Here is a 27,626-nt window from a genome sequence, read left to right as displayed (position 1 = left end):
TGATTCAGTACGTTTCATGTAGAAATATGTGTGGCAACTTTTTGTTGCAGCAATGATCTCAAAACACAAGGGGGGGGGGGGGGGGCTAAGATGAATGTCTGCTGTGAGGACAGGGGGTGTGCATGTGCTCAAGTCACGTGACACGTCATTTACGCAACATTTGGTCGATTTCAAAGTTACAGTGAGATAAAATCATGTTATGGATTGCACTCAGTATATTGTGCCGACATGGTGAGATTGTGTCTGTCGAGCCGAGGAGAGCGTCGCAGTGCCAAAAGCTGTAAAATGAACTATCAGGCTGGAGTGTGCTGCCACAGCACAGAGCAGTCACAGAGTCCTGCAGGCAGAAGAGGAGTGATCGTGTTAGCCACCTTACAAAACAAAAAGACATGAAGTGAAAAGCAGAGCGCAGAGTGAGGCAGAAGAAGACAGACTGGGCCAAGTCCTGCATGTGCGAGAGCGAGCGAGACCCGGGACAACGTCATCCGCCTCGCCTGGACTAGTCCGCCGGCCGGAGGAGGGACAGTGGCTGCACTGTGCAGCCGAAGACTCACTTTGATCGCGCAGGAAACGAGCGACGCAACCGGTCCACCGTCCGTGCAAACTGCGCCAGGCAGCGTATTGCACGCTGGAGGACACCGAGGAAAGTCACAGTAGGAGCGGCGTTTAGTGAGAGGTGATGTCGGGGGGACATGGCTTCTTCTCCGGTCACCCCAGCATCGCTTGAAGGAGAAACACCTTCACCCACCGGGAACGAGGAGCCCGCGACCACCCGACAGGTACGACACGCCTCCGAGACCCTCTGCGCGCCCGGTAACGTTGTAACGTTTTACCGAAGTTCATTCGCAAACACACCAGTTTAAGATGGACCCGAGAATCAGCACACGGGAGCACTGGTGTCTGACTCAGCAGAAACGGCGCGACGTGCGTGTAATGCTTCGTATTTGATAACGATGGAATAATTCTTTAAAATAAGCACACAGATAAACACTGGTGGGTGGAAAAGCTCGTGTTTTGCTGAAATGAGTCCCGCCTAGTCCGGTCTACACCTCATTCAGCAAACATCTGAGTCACCCTGAGACGCCAGTGCGCGTCCTTGTGATGCAAAAAGCCGTAAGTGACACGCTGTTTACACGCAGGAGCAGTTTAACACATGCAGGTTGTGCCAGTAGGCGTTTCCTTCAATGTGACACCAAACGTGTAAATCAGTGCTGGGAGCGGATGTTGGACCTGATCAGTCTTAATCTGACAAACTGTAGTTCCTGCTCTGTTTCTAATTCAGCCCCATGACAGACAACCAGCATGTTCTCCTGTCACGTGTTATTGACACGCACATATTTAGTCCGTGTGTGGGATGTTAAAGGTGAGTTTGTTCAGGGCACGATCAGACTGAGGCCATTTCAACAGGTGCAAGGAAGTGTTAGTGTGGTTACTACGGCAGCACTGATGCCCTGATGAGTGCACATGGCTGGAATGAAAAGTCAATGCTATGTATAGCATGAACTACTTGTTGTCTAAGGCGGTGCAGAGAGTGAGCAGGAAATATCTGAGGTTGGATATTTCAGTACATACAGAGCTGTGCAGAGACATTAGGATCTTAAACTATTGTCTGTATCTGGCAAAGCGAGAATCTGAGCCTTGTGTACAAACTGTCTGGTGTTTGTTCTGGCAGGAATATGAAACTACTGTGCACAGCATGCTTATTAAGATGGCCCAGGACCAGGTCATCTTGCAGGATGGTAGTGTTACATCGAGAAGGTTCCTCTTTAATTGTTGGATTTCTGTGTGAGTTTTCTCCCTGTGCCTCTGTGGCCTCTCCCCACAGTATCTGTGTTTGTGTTTAAAGTGTTTAAAGTACAGCACTAGATGATCGTATGGGTGAATGTGACTTGTTGTAAAGCACTTTGAGTTGTTGTCTATATAAAGTCTAAATGGAAATCCACTTATGTGCAGAGGACCAGAAGATCCAGCGCATCGAAATAAAAAGTTCTTTGCTTAAACAATGAATTGTGCGATAAAATATTAATTTACAAATTCATTTTTAAGTTATTTTATTTATTCAATACAAAAGTAATTTATTATCTAGTAATTTAATTGAAAATAAAAAAAAATTTATAAATCAGTATTTGAAAATAAATTATTATTCCATTAATAAATACTTCAAATCAGAAAAAAAAGAAATAAAATCTCAATAAAAACCTCACATCAAAAATCCTTTTCCTGTGTCGTCTCATGTCCAACATCTGTGTAGGCAGAGTGTAAACACAGAGGCTGAATGGCCTTTGGTATAGGTGCAAAGCTAAGACTGTCTAACCAATGACAGAGCTCCTTACCTCGCACCGGCTAATTTGCATTGCTCCGGGATTTTGGAAATTTATCCATTTATTCATTATGATGTGGTTCAGCATCATAATGCTGAACCACAGAAACACACACACACACATATATATATATGTATATATATGTGTGTGTATATGTATAATATATGTGTATATATATATATATACACATATATTAGGGGTGCAACGATACTCGTATCGATATTGAACCGTTCGATACAGTGCTTTCGGTTCGGTACGCATGTGTATCGAACAATACAACATTTTTAATTTATTTTATCAACTTTCCTTCTGACGATGCTGTCTGTGTTGAGCGCTCAGTGGATCTGTGTTCGACTACTCCGCCTAGGCTGCACTGTCGAGCACAGATCCACTGAGCGCAGCGCAAGCTAGCAGACAGAAGCTAAGCTCGTTGCAACATGGCAAACTGAACCTCCCCCACTAGTGATGGCCAAATGAAGCTTTCTGAAGCACTGAAGCTTGTATTGAAAAACGGTTCATTACTCGAAGCTTTTCAACACAGTCCTCTCCGGTGACATCTGGTGGTGAAAACTTTGAAGAGCAGCTTGAATCTGCAAAATAAAACGGACTGCTCAATCATCGCTGCTCACTCAAGAGTGGAGTTCTCTCTGATATTGGGCCACCGTTCCGTTGCTTTGAACATGTAATTGGTTTTGTTTTCTCGATTGGGGGGCTGAAAAAAATGTAATGCGTATTTGCGTAATACATTTTGATCAATAAACTTTCCCTATTTAAACATGCACTATGGTGTGGCCTTTCTTTGCTCATAACTCCTTGATGTTGGTAAATACAATAAGTGAGCAATATATATAATATACATATGAGACTGCACAGCACATTATGGAGTATGCCCCTGCTGTGGAGTCCTGCCTCCATCTACTTGTCGTTTAATCACTGGACAGCTGGACAGGTTCATACAAAATATTAGATGAGGCCGATTGTCCTATACATATTTTTGACCTAGGGGTAGGATTGATTGTGAACTGGAAAGGGAAAATGCTTAGGAAGCTGAGTACGGCTGCATCGTCACTGATTTGTAGAATCCTTTTGATTCGATACAGGATCCGATTTGATTGGAATCTGGAAAGTTTTGCCCCAGTCAGAAATATTACAATTCTGATCATTTAACAGTATATATCCATAATTTCGTATCTATTAAAAGAAAGCTGACACACGTGAGACTTAATTAGAGATGTAAACAGAGAGTTATGAAACCTGCAGCTGCAGAAGCCAGCGGAAAAAAAAGAGGCAAACACAGCGCGGACCCGACGACACATCAAAATCTGACTCTGACGCGTCTGTGTTCACGTTTGTATGCAGAATCCGTAAACCTGCTCCCAGTTACTGTTTTAGCTGTATGGTGTTTGACGACATGTTGTGAGGTTTAACCTGAGATGCTGGCGTTTCAGGCATAATAACGTTAATTTACAAATCGACACGGGATTTTAATGAATCAATATCACTTTATTCAATTTAGCATGGATTGTAATCAGAAAAGCGATAATCAAAACCCACCCCTAATCAAGAACTTGCAAAGTAAAAACATGATCTATGTCAGGTAGCCCTTTTGTTATTTACATTTAAAAAGAGGATTAGTGTTACTGTGCGCTGGCTGAGTCTGTTTCTTTTCTTAGAAATAGTTTCTCCTGCCCTGGAGAAAATCCACTTGCATGGAACAGAAGAGGCTGTGGAGTGCAGGAACTACACTGCAAGCTGGTAGATATGCAGGTATTCCCACACGCCAGAACGTCCTCTCTTCCTCGCTGGCTCCATATCTGTCAGTGGAATGATCACCTCTTCACTCTCTGTCACCATCAACACACTCCACGAATCCCGTGGATGATTCACTTCCTTATATCCGTTTGAATCAGGTACCAAAGCAGTTACGTGCGTAATGAAGCTTCGGACATCACTGGTCACGTGACTTTTGCCAAACGAAGCAAGCCTCGACACAGTGCTTCTGAACCAGTGTGTTGTTTTTTTCGACACACGCTCCGGAGCATCAGCTTCAAGCGGGCCATCACCATCCCCCACCCTCATTCAGATCTGGCCTTTGGAACTATTTTGGTCTTCATGTGACGTATGACCCTGAAGGTAAGCGCGTCATGGACTAAAGTAAAACAGTATGTTGGATGTGCCACGCAATGCTCAATTACATGGGTGGGAACTAGTGTGTTAGCGCAGTTAGCTCGTTAACGTGTTGGCCGTCTAGCCCCACGCACGGGGCGATCCGCGGTAGCTCGTTAACGGAGATTTGCCGTGTTGTGGCGTTAACGTCATTTCAGATTAACGCTGACAGCACTAGTGGGAACACAACGAATATGACTGCACATTTACTCCGACATCATCCTGGTGCAAAGACAAGAGGAAGGAGACAAAACAACAAGCACGCATGCTGCAAACTTTACCCGAGTCATTTAGACAGCTGTTAGCACAGGATTCTCCTTATGGGGACCTGATATGTTTAATATGCTGCTGAGAATATAGCCCAGAAGAAGCGTATAGTAGAGCTTTTATTTTGAAAGAGACATTTCTCTGTAATAAACTCTCTTTTCCAAAGATGAGCGATTCCTCCATCAGATAGATTTTTTTATTATTATTTTGTTGTTTCAGCAACATTAAATTTAAAAACTGTACTTTTGAGTTAAAATATATATTTATAATTTTAATAAATGACAAATTAAAAAGGCATGAACATTTTTTTTGTATCGAAAAAATATCGAACCGTGACACCAAAGTATCGAACCGAACCGTGAATTTTGTTTATCGTTGCACCCCTAATATATGTGTGTGTGTGTGTATTTATACATCAATCCATTTTCTTGCTTATGGAGTTCAGGGCCTGGGACCTACTCCATGTCAGCTTTCAGTGTTTATGAACATGAACATTATGAACTCATGACTCCCTTGGGAAGCCTATGGTTTTTCATAGGCAGGGGATATTTGTTTTATCACAGTTCATTACCAAACAGAGCAGGGTTCTAATTGATTTGTGGCTTTTAGGATATTATGTACAGGTGTGTAAAAGTGGAGTGAATATAGTTACAAACAGCAATGCTAGTGGAGTGATGACAGACAGGGCGGTTGGGGGGTGGTGAACAGTTTGCCAACAGTTCTCCCCTGTAGAGAAGGACATCTGCCATTTCTTTTTCCTTTTAGTCAAACAATTCAGGTAGTGATGAAAGAAAATCAGACTGTGGCAGTGCTTGCAGCAGGTAACGGAGTGATAATGCAGAGTTTTTACTAGAGATGGACCGATCCGATATTACGTATCGGTATCGGTCCGATACTGACCTAAATTACTGGATCGGATATCGGAGAAAAATAAAAAATGTAATCCGATCCATTAAATATCACGAAAGCACCTCACAAAACTTGCAACACGCCGTAACTCACCTCAGAACGTTAGCACGTCGGAGCAGTATGCATCACGTGATAGAGCAGCTGTGGCATGCGGGACCTGTCGGTGGTCTGGATAGCATGTGGAGCTTCGCTAGCAACCCGGCATTTCATCTCCGACAAAGTTATCCCCGAGAGAAGTAAAGCAAGTGTGTAAGTCCATCTCTGAATGTTTGTAAAGCATTCCTGCGTTAAGCTTACCAAGCGACTGCCTCTCGCTCTCCGGCTGCTACTTCAATCATGAAACTGCTTAATGATCAGCTGATCGGCTTTTCTGTCTCGAGTCCGTCTCTCTTCTTTGTTTTTGGCCCACTTTGCACCAGAAAGAGGAAACCAGCGGCTGAACAACAGCAGCACGTTTAAGCTTGATCAGCTGTTGTTAGAATGTATTTAATATTACTTTCTACTCCAGGATCTTTTTCTACGTAGCTGACGGCTGGTAACTGTGCAGGGGCGGATCTAGCAAAGTTTAGCCAGGGGGGCCGATAGGGCATTAACAGGGAAAAGGGGGCACAAAGACATACTTTTCTTTCTTATTCTCATTTAAAATGTCTAGCTTTTAATAAATAATTATCTGACACCCAAAGTTTTAATTTGATGTAAAATGAATAGAAGTCAATTACTGTATATAGTGACTATTAAGTCTAATATATATACCCTAGTAAGCTATAGTACTTTTTCCTTTGGGAAGGTACCATCTGTGCAGTCTGCAATTTTGTTGAAGAAAGATGTTGAATCTATTTAATATTTCTTGAAAAATAATTGATTTCTGTGCATTTTTATTCACACTGCATCAAATTAAGGTTGATTACGTCGATTAAGCATCATGAGGTGGAGCGTGAGGGGTGGTTCCCTATATTTTATTTATTTATTTTTGTTGTTGCTGGGAGTTGGAACCCTATTAGTTAGGTTGCTTAATATTTATGCTAAGTACTCTTTAAAATACCAGAATAGGGAGGATGGTGTAGGTCTAAGTTTATTAGATTGATCAGTATTGCTGAACTATGAAATATTTTTTTTGTATACAGGTATAACAGAATAGCTTTAGTGTAGTTGTTGTTTTAAACTTGAGTATGAACTTATACAAAATGCAGCAAGATATTAAAAAAACAGTTTTGTTGATTAAAAAACACTATATCGGATTCATATCGGTATCGGCAGATATCCAAATTTATGATATCGGTATCGGACATAAAAAAGTGGTATCGTGCCATCTCTAGTTTTTACTGCAGTGGACAGTCCCTAGTGTGACCATCGCTGGAACCAACCAGCTGATTTACACCATGGCAGCAGTCATCAGTGAAGTTCTTGGCTGCAACATGAACGATCTCAAGTAGCAATGCTACTAAACTTGCTGGAGAACTTTTAGTTCAGGCCACTTGATGAGTTTCACACAGTACTGCATATTATTTTATTAGGTTGGCACAAATGTAGGATTGTGTTTGTGATATCACGATGTGTCTGTTTCCTTTTCATATTACACTAAAGAGATCATCGCCTACAAGCCTCCGTAAACGAACAGCATGTCTATAAAAGCCCATTCATCATCCGGCCCTCCTGCTCAAACACAACCATGTAGCGCTCATCCCTCCACCCGTCTCATTCAGCATCCACACACATGTTGCAGGGAACGGGAAATAGAGTAGAGCAGCAAAGCTTGATTTCCTTTAGGATTGGTTAAACTAAAAGACGTTGACAAGGAATTTTAAGGGTTTTAGGAAGCATAAAACCGAAATCAGTTGTATTGGATACGAGTATAAATGAGTGCTTAGGCTCATGCAAGAAAAAACATCTTAGACAGGATATGACAAAACATACTGTGATACAATTCTTCATTACTACAGCTCTTTGAGTGCTTTTGTAAAAAGTCAAATCTGTGTGCTCCATTAAACCCTGTAGAAGTTGTTTCGAATGCTGACAGTGGACAAACAAAGTTGTCATTTAGCTTAAACATTAACAGTAGAAAAGGCCCGATAGGAATCTAACATCCTTGGAATCAAGCTGTGGGAGTGAGTTTTGAAACCTTTCTGTAGGACTGCTTTAAACTTGCCTTCTTGGTGATGTGTTGTCTGATGTCTTGTTTGACTTGAGCAGATTCTTTACGTGCTTTAAGTTTCTAACACATTTGCTTTAACCAGTAATTGAAACTGCTGAGTAGGAAGTACTAAAGTGGGTGTTGAGCATGTTGGGTGTGTTCTTATTACCTGTTTCGATGTTTTCTTTTAATTGAAAGCGTTTCATGAATATGAAATGCTTCTGCGTAATGTTAAACGTTATAAAATATTCTTATGATTTAAACTCTGTATTCATGGCTTATTCTTTCCTGTAAGCACTTTTATGCTCGGTGGTAAAATATCACAGAACTAGCAGTTTGGCGAGTGTCATACCGCCTGGATTAGTGGCTCAGCTGGTAATTCAGAGATTTATGTAGCTGAGTTTGCTGTGTCATGCTGATTTGGGGAGACTGGACACAGACCTGAGTCATTCTCTTCTGGGTGATCACAGTGGTTACTCTCCTCCCTTCCTCATCTCACCCTGCAAAGAAATCTGCCTTGACCTCTTCCTCTGTGTTAGTTTGCTGTCCTTTCATTAGCTAGCATTAGGTCTGTCTCATTCTCCTCTCCTCCATGAATTTATCCCCACTGATCCCATTACATGCTTGTCCTGCAGACACACCAGCAGATGACAAACCATCCATTATCTTGGACGGAGGTACACGTAGCGATGAATTAGGCAGCAATAAAGCTTTTATTCAGCTGCAGTTATTTGTCTTTCACAGAGATACGTTGGGTTGAACACTGTTGCACTGCTGTAATAGAAACATGTACACACTAGTGATGGGTCGGTCGCGAACGAAATGGCTCTTAGAGCCGGATTTCTGACATGAACGACGCGAGTCGGCTCCTAATCTATTTAATTGTGTTGTGGTTTGCAGTGTTTTGTGTTGTTTTCACTTTAAATTTGTAAAAGGAAAAAGCTGAAAATTTAAATAGTTAAAAGTTGAAATGTGAATAGTTGATTTTTGTATTATATGATTTATTTATTACATTTTATGTGGAGTGAATAAATAAAAGAATATTTACGGTGGCCCCTACAGACAAAACACATAAAAACTCCAAAACACGTAAAAACACGTACAAACTCCAAAACACGTAAAAACTCAGAAGCACATAAAAACTCAAAACACGTACAAAACACAACAGAAGTGCTCCAGGATGCTGGGCGCAGTGTTGAGCTTTTGTTACCTCGTGGCTACACAAGCCAGCAAGTACCAACGACCGGATTTGGTGTGTGGTAGTAACAGGTAAATGAACTTTTTTTTAAATTATTTGACTATATATGAGTGCCTGTGTATAAATACACAAACAATACACACATGCTTTCATGCTTTCAATTGTGTAATTTAGGTGATCTAGTAGCTCTGCTTTGGAAGTTCAGTTCATGCTAGAAATGTGTTTTGGAGTTTGTACGTGTTTTGTCTCTAGGGGCCACCGCATATATTTATATATAAACATATATAAATAAAACCACTTTTGTTTTTTTACATTAGTAATTCCTTTTGTGCATAATTTTATATTATTGTTAATAATAATGTAAATTATAGCAACAAAACAACCTGAAGAGCCGGTTCTCTAACAAGAGCCAGAAATCCCATCACTAGTACACACTGACTATAACATCAAATGTGAAGTCGTGCAGGCCGTGGTCATTTTTTAACATGTCTCTTCCAGATTGGACATGACCTCACATTTATCAAACATACTTTATAAAATCAAACAGTTAGAAATGACATTCATTACTTCATTATGTAACATGTGATCTAAACAGCCCTCACAGCACATTTGTTTCCAAAGCAAAGTAAATTGAAATAATTGTGCCAATAAATTAGATTTGAAAGCTCTTATTCTAATTTTCTGTTTTGATGATATTTGGGATATGCTGTTTATGTAGAACAGCTAAAACTAGTTCTTTATATTCCCATATAAATGATAAACACACATTATTTACAAAACACTGCCCGGTGGACGCCAAAGGACGGCCTGTTTTGATTACGCTGGGATCTTTTTGGAGCGCACATTTTTGGTCTACGATCAAAGCTGCCACACCACGCTGGATTAATCTCCCAGTAGCTGAGTTTATGAAGTCATAAGAAAGGAATGTCCCACACGTTCCTGCTGTTACACCATATTTGGACTGGGACACCTTTGCTAACCTCTGTTGCTCAATGACACACTGATTTGAATCTGGAGGCGCTGGCGACATATTTGCAGCAGTGTGGGTTCACAGAGGCTGTTTGGACTCTGAGCATGTGACACACCAGTAGCGTGCCACGCTGGGCCTCTCGGGGTGGCGTACAGTGTCACTGTGTGTGTCTATTTAAGTGTTTGTCGTGTAAATGAGGACAACCAAGATATGTGAAGTATAGAGTGGTGTACCACAGTGACAGGTTAATGTCAGTGTGAGTGTGTGTAGCAGTTTGTGTGGCCAGAGAAGGTCAGCAGCCTCCAGAGGACAAAGCGCTTGTGTTCTTCCACAATCGCCCGTTTGATCAGACAGATCATTTGGCATCTGTCAGGCTAAAAACAACAACGCAACATAAAACCAAGCATACGCTCTGCAGTCCTACAGCTAACTGCTGACAGTCTGTCTGCTGTAGGCTGAAGAAATCAGGGGCTCATTCATCATTCACCACTTAACACACTGTTTGCTGCTACAACTACACATGTTTCTTTTCCAACTATTTATTTATGAGTGACTTATGTATGTATGTATGTATATATATGTATATATTGTACTATTCTTAGTTAGTGTATTGTCTGTCTTGTCTTAATGTTGGTTTAAAATGGAGCAAAAAACAAAAAATAATAACAAAACAATAATAAAATAGTAACAAAAAATAATTTCCCCCAGGGATCAATAAAGTATTCTGATTCTGATTCTGATTCTGATCTGCACCTGTCAGCGTCTTTATGCTAACAATAGATCAAACAGTATGTGTCCACAGGATGTGTAATGTTGAAGGTTACCGTACATCCTTATCTCCAGCACTGAGAATCAGTTATCACTGATCGCTGTCTCTGCTTTGTTTTGACATATTTCATATTTATATATTTCATATTTATAAGGTAAATACCCTACAACATTACAGAGAAGAAGAAGTAACCCCAGGCTCGGTGAGGGGCAGCCATCTGCCGTCACCAGCTGGAGGTGATGAGTGGAAGACTCGATAGGCCACTCTTATTTTCATCCACTGCTTTGTTACCTCGACACGATGTTTTGGATCATCGTCATGCTTGAACATCCATCTTCATGGGACGAAGGTTCCTCGTCACAGTACGATACGCGGTTCTGTCTATTGGCCCTCCATGCAGGGAGGTCATCTTGTGCTCTTAGCAGAAAAATGACCCATGTTTCCACCGCTTTACTGTGGGGGTGGTGTTCTTTGGTTTTTAGTGATTGTGAGGACGTTTTCACAGACAAACCGTCACAAAAAACCCATAAAGTGCCAAAATAACATAAACCTGTAGTTTTAAAATTTTTAAAAAACTTCTCAACAGAAAATCTGTTTAAACAAAAAGGTTTTGAAGTGCTTTTTAAAAGAATGGACAGAGTCAGCTGTAGACTGGTGCAGAGCCTTGGTGGTTTCTCTAATCCAGCACAGAGGCCAGTACATTAATCTAAATGCAATGACGGAAACGCATTGATAATTTCTTCCAGTTCAGCAGAGGAGACCATGTTTCACAATTTAGAAATGTTAGGAGTGAGATAAAGATTTTACACAGTTGAAACTCAGAGAAGACTCAAACATTACACCAAGATTTTGAATGCTGAACTTAGCATGTGAACAAAAACAGAATAGAATGCGTTTTATTGTCACTACACACATGCACAATAAGCTTCAGAGCATCTCCTATTCAGTGCAGACGTGGGAAAGAAAGGGGGTGAGTTGCACAGTTCTGCAGCACTATCTACAAATATAGAAACAAAACATAGTGCTATATATTACAGTGTGGGTTACTGCACGTAAATTAAGTGTTGCACAGTGGTGATGATAGTTGTGTAGTCTGTGTATAGAGGTCCTACATTGGGGGGTGGAACTGTGTTTATCATGTGTGAGTTCAGGTTACGGGTGGAAAAAACTGTTGTGAGTCTGTGGGTCTCCTTGCTGATGCACCTGTAGCGCCTCCCTGAGGGAAGCAGGTTGAACAGGTTAGAACCGGACTGGAGCTGTCATGGATAATGTTTGCTGCTCTGCTGAGGCAGCGGGAGGAATAAATGTCCATCAGGGAGGGGAGAGGGCAGCCGATGATCTTCTGTGCTGTCTTGACCACACTCTGAAGCCTCTATCCGCCTTAGTGCAGCTGCCGTACCATACCGTGATGTCAGCAGCAGGTTGGAGTTCAGCTTGTACTTCCTGAAGACTCTCAGGAAGTGCAGCCGCTGTTGGGCCTTCTTGACGACCGCTGAGATGTTGTCTGTCCAGGAGGTGTCAGCAGAGATGAGGACACCAAGGAACCGGGAGGTGTGGACCCTCTCCACACACTCCCCGTTGATGTAGAGGGGGGCCAAGTCAGTGCCTCCTGATGTTGACAATGACCTCCCAGTCCCAGGCTGTTTTCTGAACACCATGCTGCCAACTTCAGGACTCTGTATGCTGATTCTTTCATCCGGGCTGGACTTCTTATTCTTGACTGAAACTTGGCTTTGCCCTGGTGAGTTCTTTTCTTTCTCAGAACCAACCCGATTCACCTTTCTGAGCTCACCCCAGTCTACTGACAGAGGTGGAGGGCCAGCTTCAGTTTTTAAAAACAAATTCACTGTGGTGTGCCTCAAGGATCTGTGCTCGGCCCAGTTCTTTTTCCTTGTACATGCTGCCTTTGGGAGTAATACTTGAAAAATATAACATTTCCTTTCACTGCTACGCCGACGACATACAAATTTATTTCCCTTTGACATCAGATGTCTCTACGTCTCTGGAACCCCTATTTGACTGTCTAAATGAGGTCCAAACGTGGTCACGTCTCTCACACTGAACGAGGATAAGACAAAAGTTTTAGTTTTTGATAGTCACACCCCGCTGGAACAACTTACTGATGCCTTAGCCCTTGGTAGCCATCTCTCACTCACTGTTAGAAACCTTGGTGTTTTCCTGGACAGCTCAAGAAATCGACCTCCTCTGTGGTAAAAAACAGTTTCTACCAGCTGCGTCAGATATCTAAAGCAAAGCCATACCTCCCTTTGAAGGACCTTAAAAAACTCATTAATGGTCTTATCACTTCCAGATTAGACTACTGTAATTCTCTCTACTCGGGCCTCCCACCTTCCTCTATTCACCGGCTCCAGTTAGTTTGAAATGCAGCTGCGCGTCTCTTAACTGGAACTAGAAATTATGCCCACATCACACCAGTTTTAGCCAACCTACGTTGGCTCCCTGTTGAATATCGTGCCAATTTCAAAATTCTTTTGCTTACCTTTAAAACTTTAAACAATTTAGCTCCCAGCTATCTATGCGAGCGCCTCCATTTGTGCATCCCTAATAAGGCACTTAGATCTTCCAATCAAATGCTCCTGACGCAGCCGAGGTCTCTTCTGAAGTCCAGAGGTGATCGGGCCTTTGCTGTCGTACCTCCCAGACTCTGGAGTACCCTCCCTCTTTATATTCGTTTCTCCAAGTCCATCCAGTCTTTTAAATTGCGTCTTAAAACTTATTATTTTAGTCTGGCTTTTGATCCAAACTACTATGTTATTTCTATTTTATTTATTTATTTATTTTGATAACACTTCTGAAGCGTCAGAGCTGTCCTTGCCTGTGATAGAGCTGACCTGCCATAGGACACTGGGACGAGTGTAAATCCAGGCTGAATTCCTTGTGTTGGACAGTATTTGTGTGCAGCAGCAGCAGAGCGCACAAATCAAACTGTATGTTTTGGTAAGCCTGGCCTTCTTGTACTGGATGTCAGTGAGCCAATAGCTGGTGAGTTTATCACATTAACATTTTTACTAGCAATTTCACTAGCTGGGACCACAGAAGTGTTGGTACCATTTGAAGGAAGTCATTAAAGCGCCAGAGCGAGCAGACAAGGCAAGCACTCAAAGAATGTGGAAGGCAGTCGGGGAAAGTTGCCATGGACGGACTTAATTCCTCCCAGCCCCAAACAGCTTTTATACTGTGGACAAAAATACATGAAAGTGTGTGTGTGTACCTGTTTAGATGTCTCTGTGGGGACCAAGAATTGGAATGTTACTATACTTGTGGGGACCAACAGTCATTTATGAGGACAAAAGTGCCTCACGGGTTGGAGACTCACAATGTGGTTCTAGTGTCAGGGTTACAGTTAGGTTATGGTTAGGTTTAGGTTGAGCGTTAACCATCCATTATTGATGGTTACAGTGAGCGGCTAGGAAAAGGATCATGTCAACTAGGTGTCCTCACTAAGATATCAAAACTAGAATGTGTGTGTGTGTGTGTGTGTGTGTGTGTGTGTGTGTGTGTGTGTGTGTGTGTGTGTGTGTGTGTGTGTGTGTGTGTGTGTGTTAGTGAAAGGAGCTGTAACTGGTCCCAGTAGCAGCAGGATACAAACGCCATAATGACACAGCTGCCTCTTGTCTGCCTTGTGAGTGAAATAAGATATTTGGGACCTTTGAATAGTTTTTTGAAAATATTTTTTTGTTTAAAGAAAGGAAAGAGAAGTTTAATCCTTTAACTATTTAACTGTTAGGTGTCAATCCCTGGGAGGGTTTCCCCCTTTTATTTGGCGTGGAGTCAGAATTATGGCTTCTCCACACTGTGGAAGTAGCTCTTTGACACAGTCGAGCAGTCATTGGTCATAACAGGATCATTTAAGACTCGATGATGAATAAGACTGTTGAAGTGCATGAGAAGGATCTCATATAAAACAGTCTGTGTCTGGTCCTCAATTCAATTTAATTCAGAAGACCCCTATGAGTGCAAGATCAAGGAAACAGTTCACCCTGCCTGGGATAGTGTTACCAGGGCCCTGCCCTGGAGCCAGGCCCGGGGAGGGTGCCAGAAGCTGTACATCTGGTGGCCGGGCACTGGTCCATGGGGCCTGGCTGGGCACAACCCGAAAAAGGGACATGGGCCCATTCTTATGCAGGCCCACCACCTGCAGTGGGCGCCATAGAGGTCGCATGCAATGTGTGCCACGTGGCAGCCAGGATCAGAGGCCATGGCGGACGGATCCCCGGCTACCAAGACCAAGACTAGACTTAGTGTCTCATAGTCATTGAAGAACTCTGACTTGCTTCCTGTTCTAGTTGTTCTCTGGAAAAAAATCTGCAGGTCAAACAGGTGCACATACAAAGAGCACATTATTGATTAAAGCCTGGAAAACAACTGAGGCATTTGTCAGCCCGGCACGCTTGAAATGTCCAAGTGTTGAAAACAGTTTTCCATTCGTCACCTCCCCAATGTCCACCAGATGGAACGTGTTTCTAAGATCAAGCTTAGTGAAGATTATTGCTCTATGTAGTGGCTAAAAGCTCCAGCTGAAGCTGTTCTACAGTGGCTGGATGCAAAGCCCAATCACCATATAACACAACGCCTCGCAGATTCATTCCCCATTCTGACTCTGGGATGTGTTGCACTCAGAGAGAGGAAATGTTTGCTGCTATTAGCGTGAATGCATCCCTCCCCGATGGCTAATATAAGCCCCCATGGTGGTATTGTCAATCCTCACAAGAACAGTAGGAAGCGCCTGAAGAAACCACCCAGCGCTGAAACCCTCTTAAACAGCCAAGCCAGACCACCAGGATGGCTGAGCCATCATACCCAGTAGCCGAAGGTATAATCTAAAGGGGACTGTTTTGTGCAGGCGAAAAAGAGTCAGGAATGCTGTGAGCAGGGCTGTGGAAGCTCTGCCATAGCCACCACCAAACAACTGAGTTATTTTTACACATCGGCTAGCATCTGGCCAATCCACCACCTTTCATTGCTCATGCCGTTACAAAACAAACAAACAAAACAAAACCCATCAACCCATAAATACGAAGAATCACTGTCGGCCCACCAGGCAAATGCCCAGTATGCCCGATTGAAGGCACTCACAGCTATGGCCTCTGACAGAGTGATGTAAAAGAGATGGAGTCCAGAGATAAACCCAGAATTGTTATATGTTGTACTAGAGACAACACACTCCTTTTGCAGGATCCACCTGTGTTATCGCACAGGGAGAATTGATGTGGCCATTCTTCAGTCCTTCTCTACCACTCCTCCTGAGTAAGTCTGCTCAGCTGCACTGACTTCTCACGATGTTCTTGATGAGGAAGCTGATCGTGACTTGTAGTTTCTTTCAGTATTCAGTTATGGCAGTGGTGTCCAAACCCAGGCCACGAGTGTCCTGCAGGTTTTAGACGTGTCCAGCTGATTTAAATGGCTCAACATGCCTTGAAGTTCTCCAGACACCTGGTAATGAACTAATCATTTGATTCAGGTGTGTAGACCCAGGGTGAGATCTAAAACCTGCAGGACACCGGCCCTCGAGGCCTGGAGCTGGCCAAGTTATGAAGCTAACTATTCTCAAGGCTAATGTAACAAGTTCTTCAAATGATTTCGTTTGCAGTACGTATTTTTCAGACCATAAGCTGCAGGGGATTATAAGGCACATTAAGCGAAACAAAGCAGTCAGATAAATCAAACTTTATTAAACTCGTTCTTCTTGCTTCCTCCACTTCTCTACCATTGATTCATTAATGTTGAATTCTCTGGCAGCTGCTCTATTCCCATGTTGTTGCAGTATATTAATGACTAACCTCGTATTGTGGATGGATTATCTCAGTTGTTCTCCTGACTGAAGTTTGGTCCGTTTACAGCAGGGGTGTCAAACTCAAATACACAGTGGGCCAAAATTCAAAACTGGAACAAAGTCGCGGGCTAACGTTAATATTTATTGAAATATATTTATTCCTCCAGATATAAGAATGAATCTTTTCTTATGGACTCAAACACGTTTTGCTGAAAAACTGAATATGGAACAAGCAAAGCTTAATACTAAACAATATATATATTAGCTGTATAATACCAGTAGGCCAGCTCTAATAGTAATTTGGTATGGCTTTGCGGGCCAAATGTAATTAGGTTGCGGGCCAAATTTGGCCCACGGGCCAGAGTTTGACACCTATGATTTACAGCAGGGGTGTCAAACTCCAGGCCTCGAGGGCCGGTGTCCTGCAGGTTTTAGAGCTCACACTGGGTCAACACACCTGAATCAAATGATCAGTTGATTACCAGGCCTCTGGAGAACTTCAAGAGATGTTGAGGAGGTCATTTAGCCATTTGAATCAGCTGTGTTGGATCAAGGACACATTTAAAACCTGCAGGACACCGGCCCTCGAGGTCTGGAGTTCGACACCTGTGGTTTACAGCATCCTGCCATGCGATTGCATTTGTCTCTAACCATCAGGAACCCTCACGTTAACTTTTATCGAGTGGAAAAGTGTTAGTGTTCGTCCTCCAGCTTCACTGTGTTTATGCTAACATAGCTGTGTCGCTAGCGATCACGTAGCACATCATTATATAGCAGCTAGCCCAACTTCAGTAACCCTACAAACCTCACTGCTGTTTAGTTTTCTGTCTTCATTTATGTTGGAAGTGACAGCAGAGCTGTACGTTTTAATTTGTTCAGAAATCTCTCAGTCAGAACATGCTATATCATGCTTAGCCACTAGCAAAACCAGTGAGCTACCTTCCGCTAACTTCCTGCTAACTTCCTGTTAACTTCTAAGTCCGTTAAATATAATAAATTCTGTTTTCATGGATGCCTGGATGTTAAAATTCATAGTTACACCTGGTAAAGCAGCAACACTGATCGTTTTATTAAAGATGAAAGAATTTAGACCGTTTTTAACTCTCAGTGATGTCGCAGTGTTCGTTTGACTTTGGGTCCTGAAGGACGGAGTTTAGGACCCAGATTACTCCCAGATTTAAGAGCACCTTAGTCCAAAAAATATGGCAATAACGACGGCCGCTTGCATGTTCTACAAAAAAATGGTGCTTTGTTGTGTATCTGACGGACAAACACCAAACCAGTTCCACACCACTGAAGTTGCAGCATTTTTACAAACCAATTCTGGTTCATGTGTTTCACTCAACGATCCGCTTTCCCCCTTCTCATTCTCTATCGCCACCATGTGGGTATGAAAACAAAGGCACTGCGCATGCGCACTTTACCCATATTCTATCGCGATATTTTATTTTTTTATCGTTGCCCAACATTAAACCAGTATTACCATGAACAGTATAATGTGGCACAGCCATAGGTGGGCTGGTAGGAATGCTGCGGAGGGAGGAGAGAATGGGTTAGCCAGAGTCTAGAGTGAGATGTACACTTACAGAGAGAGTCGAAACCATCCTACCGGGCGATGTGGTGACAAGAAGCAGGTAGTAAGCGACGTAACAGGCGTGTCTTTTCCTCTGTAGAGCTAACACTCCTGCTGTTTTACTTCTGTACTCCTGTGCATACGTCAAGGATGTCAGAATCACATTTTACAGCATCCATGTTATATGTGAGATACTTTAGTCCCAGCAAAGTAGTGTACTGTTGTTGTTTGCTCCATTGCAACAAAACATGCAATGATATTATACTGAATTGCACCAGTTTTTAGGACGTCTATCTTTTACTTTCTGTGGGTTTTTCACTGCTTCTCTGCGATCAGATGAATTGTGCACACTATTTGCTCTTCCACAGCTTTATTTTTTAGTCTTTGAATGTTCCCATCACTTCTGTGATGACAAAAGTCACGATTATGCCATAGTCAGTCTATTTATATAGACCAAAGGCTCATCAGCAGATCCAAACCGACAGAAAGGCCACGGTTTCCTAAGAATAGAGCACTTACATTCACATTGAAATGTCCTGTAACGTAGACGCCGTTATCATGGTTTTGTTAACCTTAAAGAACAAAACTATGTGCCTGTTTAAATATTTATGGTCTGTATATACATTAATAATATTTACCATTAAAGGCAGTTTACTTTATACCTAGATCATCGATCACAGTGCATCGATCCGCTTCCTGCTTTACTTCCTCATTGATGACTGAGATGCTGCAATTAGTCCTCCAAAATATTAAGCAGGGTGCACGCCATCCCATCAGTTTCCATACTCCTGATATAGAGTGAGATTTCCTGAAGCCTTGCTATTTATAGCTGCAGGAGGCAGCTTCTAGCTTCTCCCTGGAGGAAGCTGTCCTTGTTTTTGTCTTCATCAAAAAACCTTAAAATCTAAAAATACAGACAGCAGGTTCTTTGTTGGGCTTCTCTTTGTGGTTTGCTGTGGCTTTGCATCTGCTCTGCATCCCTGACCATCAATGTCACCAACATGTGTTCAATGATCAGCCAGTTCACCTCTGAGGGACTTTGGTCTATTCAAACTGGCTGAGATGCTGTGGCTTAAAAAGGCGGTTCAGACTTGAAAACCCTCCGATGGGCTGAATTATAACTCTAATAAGAATAAATAGCTACATTTACAACCTGCATGTTGTGTTTACTTGTGTTGTCTGTGTCTAATATTAACATTTTGTTGATGATCTGAAACATTCAAATGTAACATTTTTGGATTCATTCCTGTGGAGCTCAGGTCGGCACTCCCAGTCAGCGAGCCATGGCATGTATGTATGTGTATGTGGAGACATGTGTCTGTATGTTCGCATGCATGTATTTATACATACATGTATGCATGTGCGTGTATGTTTGTATGGGTGTATCCGTATGTTTGCAGGTGCATGTATAACTTGTACATATTGTTCTTCTGTAAATGTAAATTTGTCTGTGATTGTGTAAATACTTCACACACATGGAGAAATGTCAAACAGCCTTTCATTGTTCTTGTAACAGTGACAATAAAAGCTATTCTATTCTATTCTATTGCTCTGTCATGCATTCTTGCATCTCTTGCCTGCAAGCACACTTTGCAGAGTGCACTCTGTAGTTTATTTTACATAATAGTTAATACAGTACTTGTATTTAAGTGTATTTCGGTTTATTTTTTTTACATCTCATAGCACTGCAAACACTTATAAAGCATAAAGTTTACTAAGAACCGATTAGTAATTAGGGATGGGTACCGGTGTCCGACATAAACAGTGGTAACCAGACTGAAAGGCAGCGCACATTTCGGTGCTTTTTTTCTGTGCTTTTTTTTTCCTGAGCTGTGACACACTTTAGATTCTAGCCAATCATTTTACGTTTCCGAGGATAGTAGGCGGGCCCAGGTACGTACGTTCTTTTAGAGCAGAGCTCCAGATTAAAAATGCCCAAGGCGAAGCGGTCAAAGTCTGGCTGTACTTCACAGCAAAAGATGCAAACTCAGCAGCAACAAGTGCTTTAAGGTGATACTGTGATGCTGTCAAAGGAGGTAACACCTCGAATCTGATGACACACCTGGCGACGCATAGCATTTTTTTTTAAAAGTCGAGAAATGCGCCGTATTTGATAGCTTGCTGCTAGACCTCACACCGTGCACATCTACTGCGGGTGTGGTGCCTGTTATCGGACCCGGAGTTAGCAACATCCCCAAGAACCCGAAGAGGAGAGTCCTGGCCCCTAGCCCTGCCAGTGTAGCAGGAATGATGAGGATGATGGTGCAGCAGCAGCCGTTCTTCTCTGCCTGAGTAGCTTAATGTTGTTCGTGTGTAATTTACGTTGAGTAGGCTAACCACGTTATTACATTAATGCATGTAAGGTGAACTAGCAAACATCATCATAGCTACATGCGGCTGTCTTCTTGTTTGATGACAGATACTCCCTTCACCCTGGCCAAAAAGGCTAAAATGACCAAAGAAAAAGTGGAAAACAGTTAAACATGAGAGGTTTTTGGACAAAGTTTGTGTTTTTTCCATTGTTTAAGCACTGCTTCCAGCCAAGAGTGATACCATATATGCCCCATAGCTGCAGAAAAGGCTAACATTGTTATCTTTTTACAAAAAACCAGCTGAACATGAGAGGTTATTGGACCAATTTTGTGTTCTCCATTCTTTAAGCACCGGTTTGAGCACCGTTTAAGCACCGGCACCGTTTCAAAAGTAACGGTTTGGCACCGGTATCGGATCAAACCTAAACGATACCCATCCCTATTAGTAATAAGAGCCTTCTTGTAATTGCACTAAACTGCACGATAAATCATAGAAGTAATTCAGACAGGGAGTTTTACAGTGGGGCAAAAAAGTATTTAGTCAGCCACCGATTGTGCAAGTTCCCCCACCTAAAATGATGACAGAGGTCATCTTTGCTCACCGTTCTCATGATCATTTTGACCCCACGGGATGAGATCTTGCGTGGAGCCCCAGATCGAGGGAGATTATCAGTGGTCTTGTATGTCTTCCATTTTCTGATGATTGCTCCCACAGTTGATTTTTTCACACCAAGCTGCTTGCCTATTGTAGATTCACTCTTCCCAGTCTGGTGCAGGTCTACAATACTTTTCCTGGTGTCCTTCGAAAGCTCTTTGGTCTTGGCCATGGCGGAGTTTGGAGTCTGACTGTTTGAGGCTGTGGACAGGTGTCTTTTATACAGATGATGAGTTCAAACAGGTGCCATTCATACAGGTAACGAGTGGGGGACAGAAAAGCTTCTTACAGAAGACGTTACAGGTCTGTGAGAGCCAGAGATTTTCCTTGTTTGAGGTGACCAAATACTTATTTTCCACCCTGATTTACGAATAAATTCTTTACAAATCCTACCATGTGGATTCATGGATTTTTTTTCACATTCTGTCTCTCACAGTTGACGTGTACCTCTGGTGCAAATTACTGACCTCTGTCATCATTTTAAGTGGGGGAACTTGCACAATCGGTGGCTGACTAAATACTTTTTTGCCCCACTGTATGTCAGTGTTCTCCATTGAAACTGGTTATGAGTATTCACAAGATTTGTATCCAGGGATTATATCCCAGTCACAATCACACTGTCACATTTCATAAGCTGGTTTGGTATCTCAGTGCAGTCCCCTACTTACAGAATAGTCTGAGGCCAGGGGCCTTTATAAAGGGGGCCAGGGGATCCCATGTCCTTGAGTGATTAGTCTGCCTTAGACAGATGTAGTGAAGCTTCCAGGATCGGTCACACTGCAGGGAGTTCTTAAAATGGAATCAAGTGAATCTCCGTTTAGGGAGCGACTGTGACTTAAGGCTGCATTAAGGTAAAATGTACACATGCCAGTGGAAGCTCGTCTGTTCAGAGCATTTTATGGCATTTGATGTTTGTATATCTTCTTTTCATTCTATCATTTTTTTAAAATTAGATTTTTTGTATGTGTGGGGGGACATATGAAGAACACTGGAGTTAGAAAGCTTATGGCTTTTCCTTTTGTGCGGAGCCTAAGAATAGCTCGGCGGACTTCATTCACATGTTGCTGTTATTTATAGCTGCCAGTGACACAAACAACACGCCTGTGGGTGCTGCTGCCTGTGCTGGGATTGGTTTTTGTCGTAACATAAACAGAACTAAAGTGGATCCAAGTGTTAAAAACAATTTAAAAATGTACATTGCAGCCACTGTCTGTGCATCTGGAACTGTTTCTGATGATCTGTGATGGTAGCAGGTACTTAGTTCACCAGATATTAAGAAATGATTCCTTTTGTTTTTTAAGGTAACTACTTAATTTGTCTTTTCTCTTGCAGGTAAGTTGACATGGAGCTGTCCAAAGCCTGACTCCTGCTGACGGCCCCGTCGTTCTGTATGTGTTTGTTGTGGGGCTGGTGACAGAGAGGTAAATATGCCTCAAATAGTTGTTGACCTTTCTGTGTGGAGACACGAGGCAGCAGCCACTCTGATTATTGGACGTCCTGCTGTGACAGTGGACAGTGATAGAAAGGCCAGCGCTGTCTTTACTGAGCATCTTAGCTTCGTTGTTTTGTGATTTCATGAAGAAATAATTATAAATAAATGATAAATAATTAGCCATTTGTCAGTAGTAGATGTGTGGTTATTATAACAGAGGGCAGAGGTCCTCTAAGGGCCTGGTTTAGGTGTTCAGCAGCGTCCTGTGTGCAGCAGATTAATCACATCATGTTCGGTTTGGTGGCTTTTTGATGTGATTGTTCGGAGAAAGCTGCCAGGAAACGACTAATAACTGATCAATGACAGCTCAGACAGTTCAGTCCAGTCTAGCTGGCTTTCCTCACAAAGTGATTCATTCGTTACCGTCTGTGGTCTCTGACCTGAGGAGGCGCAGTGTTACACTGATTTCATCTCCACAAAGCTTCTGCTGAATGTGAGTGAAGCAAGATCACTCCAAGCTGGTCAGTAATCTGTCCAGACCAGTATGTCATTACTGTCTGGGTTTATGCTGAGCTGGGCTACTGGTACATGACTGGTAATGAACTGGTAACAACCCAGAGTTCAGTAGAACCTCTGGCTCTCTGTGCGCAAAGAGAAAGCCAATCCATAAATAAATCATGAACAGCCAACATGCACACATGCTTAACATAGTGTGTGTGTGTGTGTGTGCTTCCTTTGAGTACAGCTGTTTGCATTAATATTTCAGGAAGATGCCCTCAGAGAGACATTATATATGTTTGCATGCTGCATAATTAATATAATAATAAATACCTTTCTAGCGTGATAACAGCAGGGGGCGCTGTGACTGCAGAGTCCTTTTGATGTGCTGTTTTTACGTGACAAATTGCTGCTGACAGATCTATGTGATCACTTATATTAAGAGAGGATTCCTGATTCTCTGTTTAACTTTGTACTGTGACGCTAACGGAGTTTATAAATAAGTCTTTTAATCGTATTAGTTGTAATTAGAAAGACGAACTCCTCTCTCCTGATTGTTTATTGGCTTTTTATGAATTAGGGTGAAAACTTCAAACCCACAAATACCCAAAGAAACCTGAAACGATGATTTAGCCATGAAGTGAAATCACACAGGGAAGCTGAGATTGTTTGTTGACCTGTGCTTCAGCATGTCTAACTGGGACCTTTACAGCAGTATTTCTGTGTTAGTGTGTTACTGTTCGACACCCTGTGTATCCACGATCAGTCGTCTGCACGTGTCCAGCCTCGCCCCTGTGTTCTACCTAAACGTTTCCATTCTGGTCATTCCCAATGAAGAGTCGACCATCTTTAACCGTTCCAGCTCCGCCTCCTGGGTTTGTCAGTGCCACCGTCTCCGACACACAACAGCTCGCCCGACTGCCATCACGAGCTACCGTCTCCTAAATTTTCCCTGTCAGGTTTTTGTGTTTCTTCTTTCACAGACCCCCCTGACCCTCACCTCCACCCACCCCACCTCCTCTGCACCTGCCCTGTGCACTGTGTTGTTCTGGACCAGCTTCACTCAGGCACCTTTCTCCTTCACACACATGTATTCAGTCTTACTGGCTCCACCTCTCCACCTGCTCCCTGTTCTCACTATAGTTCCCAGTGTTGTCTGCACCATCGCACACATGAAGGGCCTCAGAGTCGAGTCCTGATGTCATCGCGCCCCCGCTCTAAATCCATCTGTCCCTCCTACAGCTCACCTGTGCCTTGCTGTCTCCTGCACAGCCTCAGTATGTGCTCAGTATGTGCAGTACCACAGTACGTCTCTTGGTGTCCCGTCGTGTGCTTTTTCCACATCCACACAGATATGATACAACTCCTTCTAACCTTCTCTGCACTTCCTCATCTACATGTAGAACCTCACTTCAGTAGCTCTTTCTCACGGTGTGGCTCATCAGCTCGCTCCCCCTGTGGCTGCTGCAGCTCTGCACCCTGATTCTTCAGTACCAGGACACAAGCATCTGTCCCAACACTGTGTTAAACAATCTAGTTAAAAAGTCCCCTTCATACCTCCAGATGTTTATCAGGACCATCATTCTTCATCTCCTTCATGGCTGCCCTCATGTCCTCCTTACTCTGACGTGCTGCACATCCTTCCAACCTCAGCCAAGTCTTTTTCTGCTTCCTCAGCATGTGCTCTCTCACACAGGTCACTGTAAACCTGCAGCCACTGGCCTCCCGGTGCTCCCGTCTACTTTCATTTTCCACACTCATCTCTGCTGTCGAATATATGTATGTTGAAGAAAGACAGAACATCCTTTCACACGATCCTCTGACACACTTGTCTCTACAATTGGATGTGAAACAGACTTGAAAGGAAAGAAGTCGTGTCAGGTATTAACAGATATATCAAACACATTATCTTCATATGCAGGGGTTAAGACTCTGTCATCAAACACCTTTACAGAGAAAAGTAGCCAAGTGTGTGAGATGATAGCTACAGTGAGTGACAGCTTAGCAAAAATCCTGAAAGTTGGACACTTAATGTCAGCTTTGTCAGCCACACTGCAGAGCTCACAGAAGGCCCACAGCTCTGATGACTCAGTGGATGGAATAAAGCCCTCCAATGTGAATTGCACAGTGGTGTCATCATCACGTGTCCTTCATCTTCTCTGGGATGGATCAATAGATGGCTGATCCAGCCCCGTGTCATGAGGCAGCGCTGCCTGGTTGGCAGAATCTGACCCCAGACCAGCTATATACCATGTACAGTGTTCAATCAACCTTTCACTGGGCATGTGTATAAGGTCACAGCTGTCAGTGTGCTGGATATTTGCAGTGTTTTCAAATGTATTCCACTACAGACTACAGATTACATGCCCCAAAATGTATTCTGTAACGTTACTCAATGAGAGTAATGTATTCTGAATACTTTGGATTACTTAATATATTATCATGCTGTTTACAACTACATGAATGTACTGTTGCTGTGATTTATTACTGAAGGTCCGCGGCTCCGAACCGTAGTAAAGGGACCTCTGGCTAATACGTCGGGTTCGTGTCGGGCTCGTAGCTGAAAACGAGCTTTACTTTGTTGTCTGGGTCGACTTTGCTAGCAGAGACAGAGAGGCGTTGAAAGGCTGCTCCAACAGAACTTATTGTCAAAGGAGCAGAACAGAGTCAAACCTTCTGTTCTTAGAACTGAAGAAGCTTCTGGATGAGAGGTGAAACGTCTTCAAGCAACTTAAAGAAGTCCAGACGCTTTTCTTTGCAAGCTCCTCAGACTACGATGGCCTGGATGACTGAGAACTAGGGCTGCCACAAACGATTATTTTGATAGTCGACTAGTCACCGATTATTTATGCGATTAGTCGACTAATCAGATCATCATAACATAAAACTACAGCTTATTGCACCAGCAGCATCTGGTCTTATATAACTATCATTAGCTTACAGCTTTAAGTGTTTGTGCTAACTAAAAATAAAGACAAGATGATAGTTTATTAAATTTTAATGAAATTTGCAGATTGTTTCGGTGAAGTTTAATAAACTCCTTGCTATCTAAAATATAACAGGACACTGGAGTATATTCTCCAGCATCTCACACTTCTGATGATCAGCTGTCTGCTTGAGTTTATTCAGCTGTGTAAAAACTTTAATCTCAGCCAAACCGATTTACTCAGGAACAAATAAAATACAAAAAAAAAAAAAGCCAAACAAGAACATTTTTAATTTATCTAAGTGACTCATATATATTTAACCTGAGTCGCGAAAGACGGCGGTGGGTTTGAAAACAATTTGCCGGGAGTCCGGTGTTCTCACGGCGCTAGTGACCTAGCCCCCGGCTCGCTAACGAGCTAGTGGGTAACAGACGTCTCCAAAAACGTCGGAGCACTTTTGAAAATATGTGGTGTCTTGATAAACTGAGCAGATATTTGAGGTTTACACAGCTACATTCTCGCCTGAAAATATGTTAAACGTTTATTTTGTGACCCAGAAAGAATAATAAGAGTAAAGTTAAAACTAACTAGCTGCCGCCATTGTTGGAAACTAAGCTGGGCCGCGCTATGAATTCTGGGACACAGCTGCTTCTTCTTCTTCGGGGTTTAACGGCAGCTGGCATCCTTGTACATGCAGTGCTGCCATCTTCTGTTTCAGTCCGTTATTACACTCTTAAATCCTGCTATTATTCCTGCGTCTTTTGCGATCTTACAAAGCTTCAAACGACACGTCGACTATTAAATCAGTCGTGGACGATTTTGATAGTCGACTAATCGTGACTAGTCGACTAATCGTGGCAGCCCTACTGAGAACCTTCACAGACAACAGAACTTATTGTTTTCGGAGGAAAACAGGAACACGGTGTACGGTCGAGTCTTAACGGCTCGTCAGGCTCTCTTCTTGCAGTGGTTATTATTATATTTACATGCTTCCAGCTCCCGTTTCTGCTCGGTGACAGCTCGTGCTTTTCCTTTCTCTCCCTCCCTCGCTCACAGACACATCACGGGTACAGCAGTCCATTCTCCCTGCAGCACGGACTACACTGCCCATGATGCTACATTCTGCCTGTTAGCTTAGCACAACAACAAAAAGGCCTCTCTCACCCAGGAAACACGCAGCGTGTCACCCTGTAACCATGGCAACCACAACGCTGCCGCCTGGAACAACAGAACATGTCAAACAAACCCAAACAGTCCTGACCCGCCACAATATGAAACAGGAAAGTACCGCAGTGTAATCCATTTATTTCAACAAAGTAACTGTATTCTAAATACCACCTGTTTAAACGGTAACTGTAACAGAATACAGTTACTCGTACGTGTACTCTGTTACTCCCCAACACTGGATATTTGTCATATAATTGAAATATCATTAAACTCACTACTCGTACTCATAAATATGGTCCGTGCACAAAGCAGCGTCGTCTCTTTCTAACCATCCCTGCTCCAACCCATATGGAAAAGATATATATAAATCTTACAAAGTTTTTATCTGTCTTGTATGAAACTTGTATGAAAAGCATACAAGAGTGAAAACACATATAAGATCCCTTGAAAAGTTATACAATGAAACTTGTATGTTTTGTATACTTACTAAAAAAATATATGAAAGTAATGAGAAAGTGGCCACTTTCATGAGTAAAT

At 42.6% G+C, this 27,626-nt stretch overlaps 1 long non-coding RNA gene across 1 annotated transcript; it reads left to right on the top strand.

Annotated features, from left to right (window-relative positions):
* Positions 1-27,380, top strand: LOC145425112 (uncharacterized). Its single transcript, XR_013905778.1, has 2 exons — positions 1-779; positions 26,979-27,380. It is a non-coding gene; the product is annotated as an uncharacterized LOC145425112 (long non-coding RNA).
* The last annotated feature ends 246 nt before the right edge of the window (positions 27,381-27,626 follow it).

Source organism: Astatotilapia calliptera, chromosome 3 (assembly GCF_964374335.1).
Source record: "Astatotilapia calliptera chromosome 3, fAstCal68.1, whole genome shotgun sequence".
NCBI classification, from domain to species: domain Eukaryota; kingdom Metazoa; phylum Chordata; class Actinopteri; order Cichliformes; family Cichlidae; genus Astatotilapia; species Astatotilapia calliptera.
The sequence above is the reverse complement of the archived record's forward strand: the minus strand, read 5'-3'. Positions and strand labels throughout refer to the sequence as shown.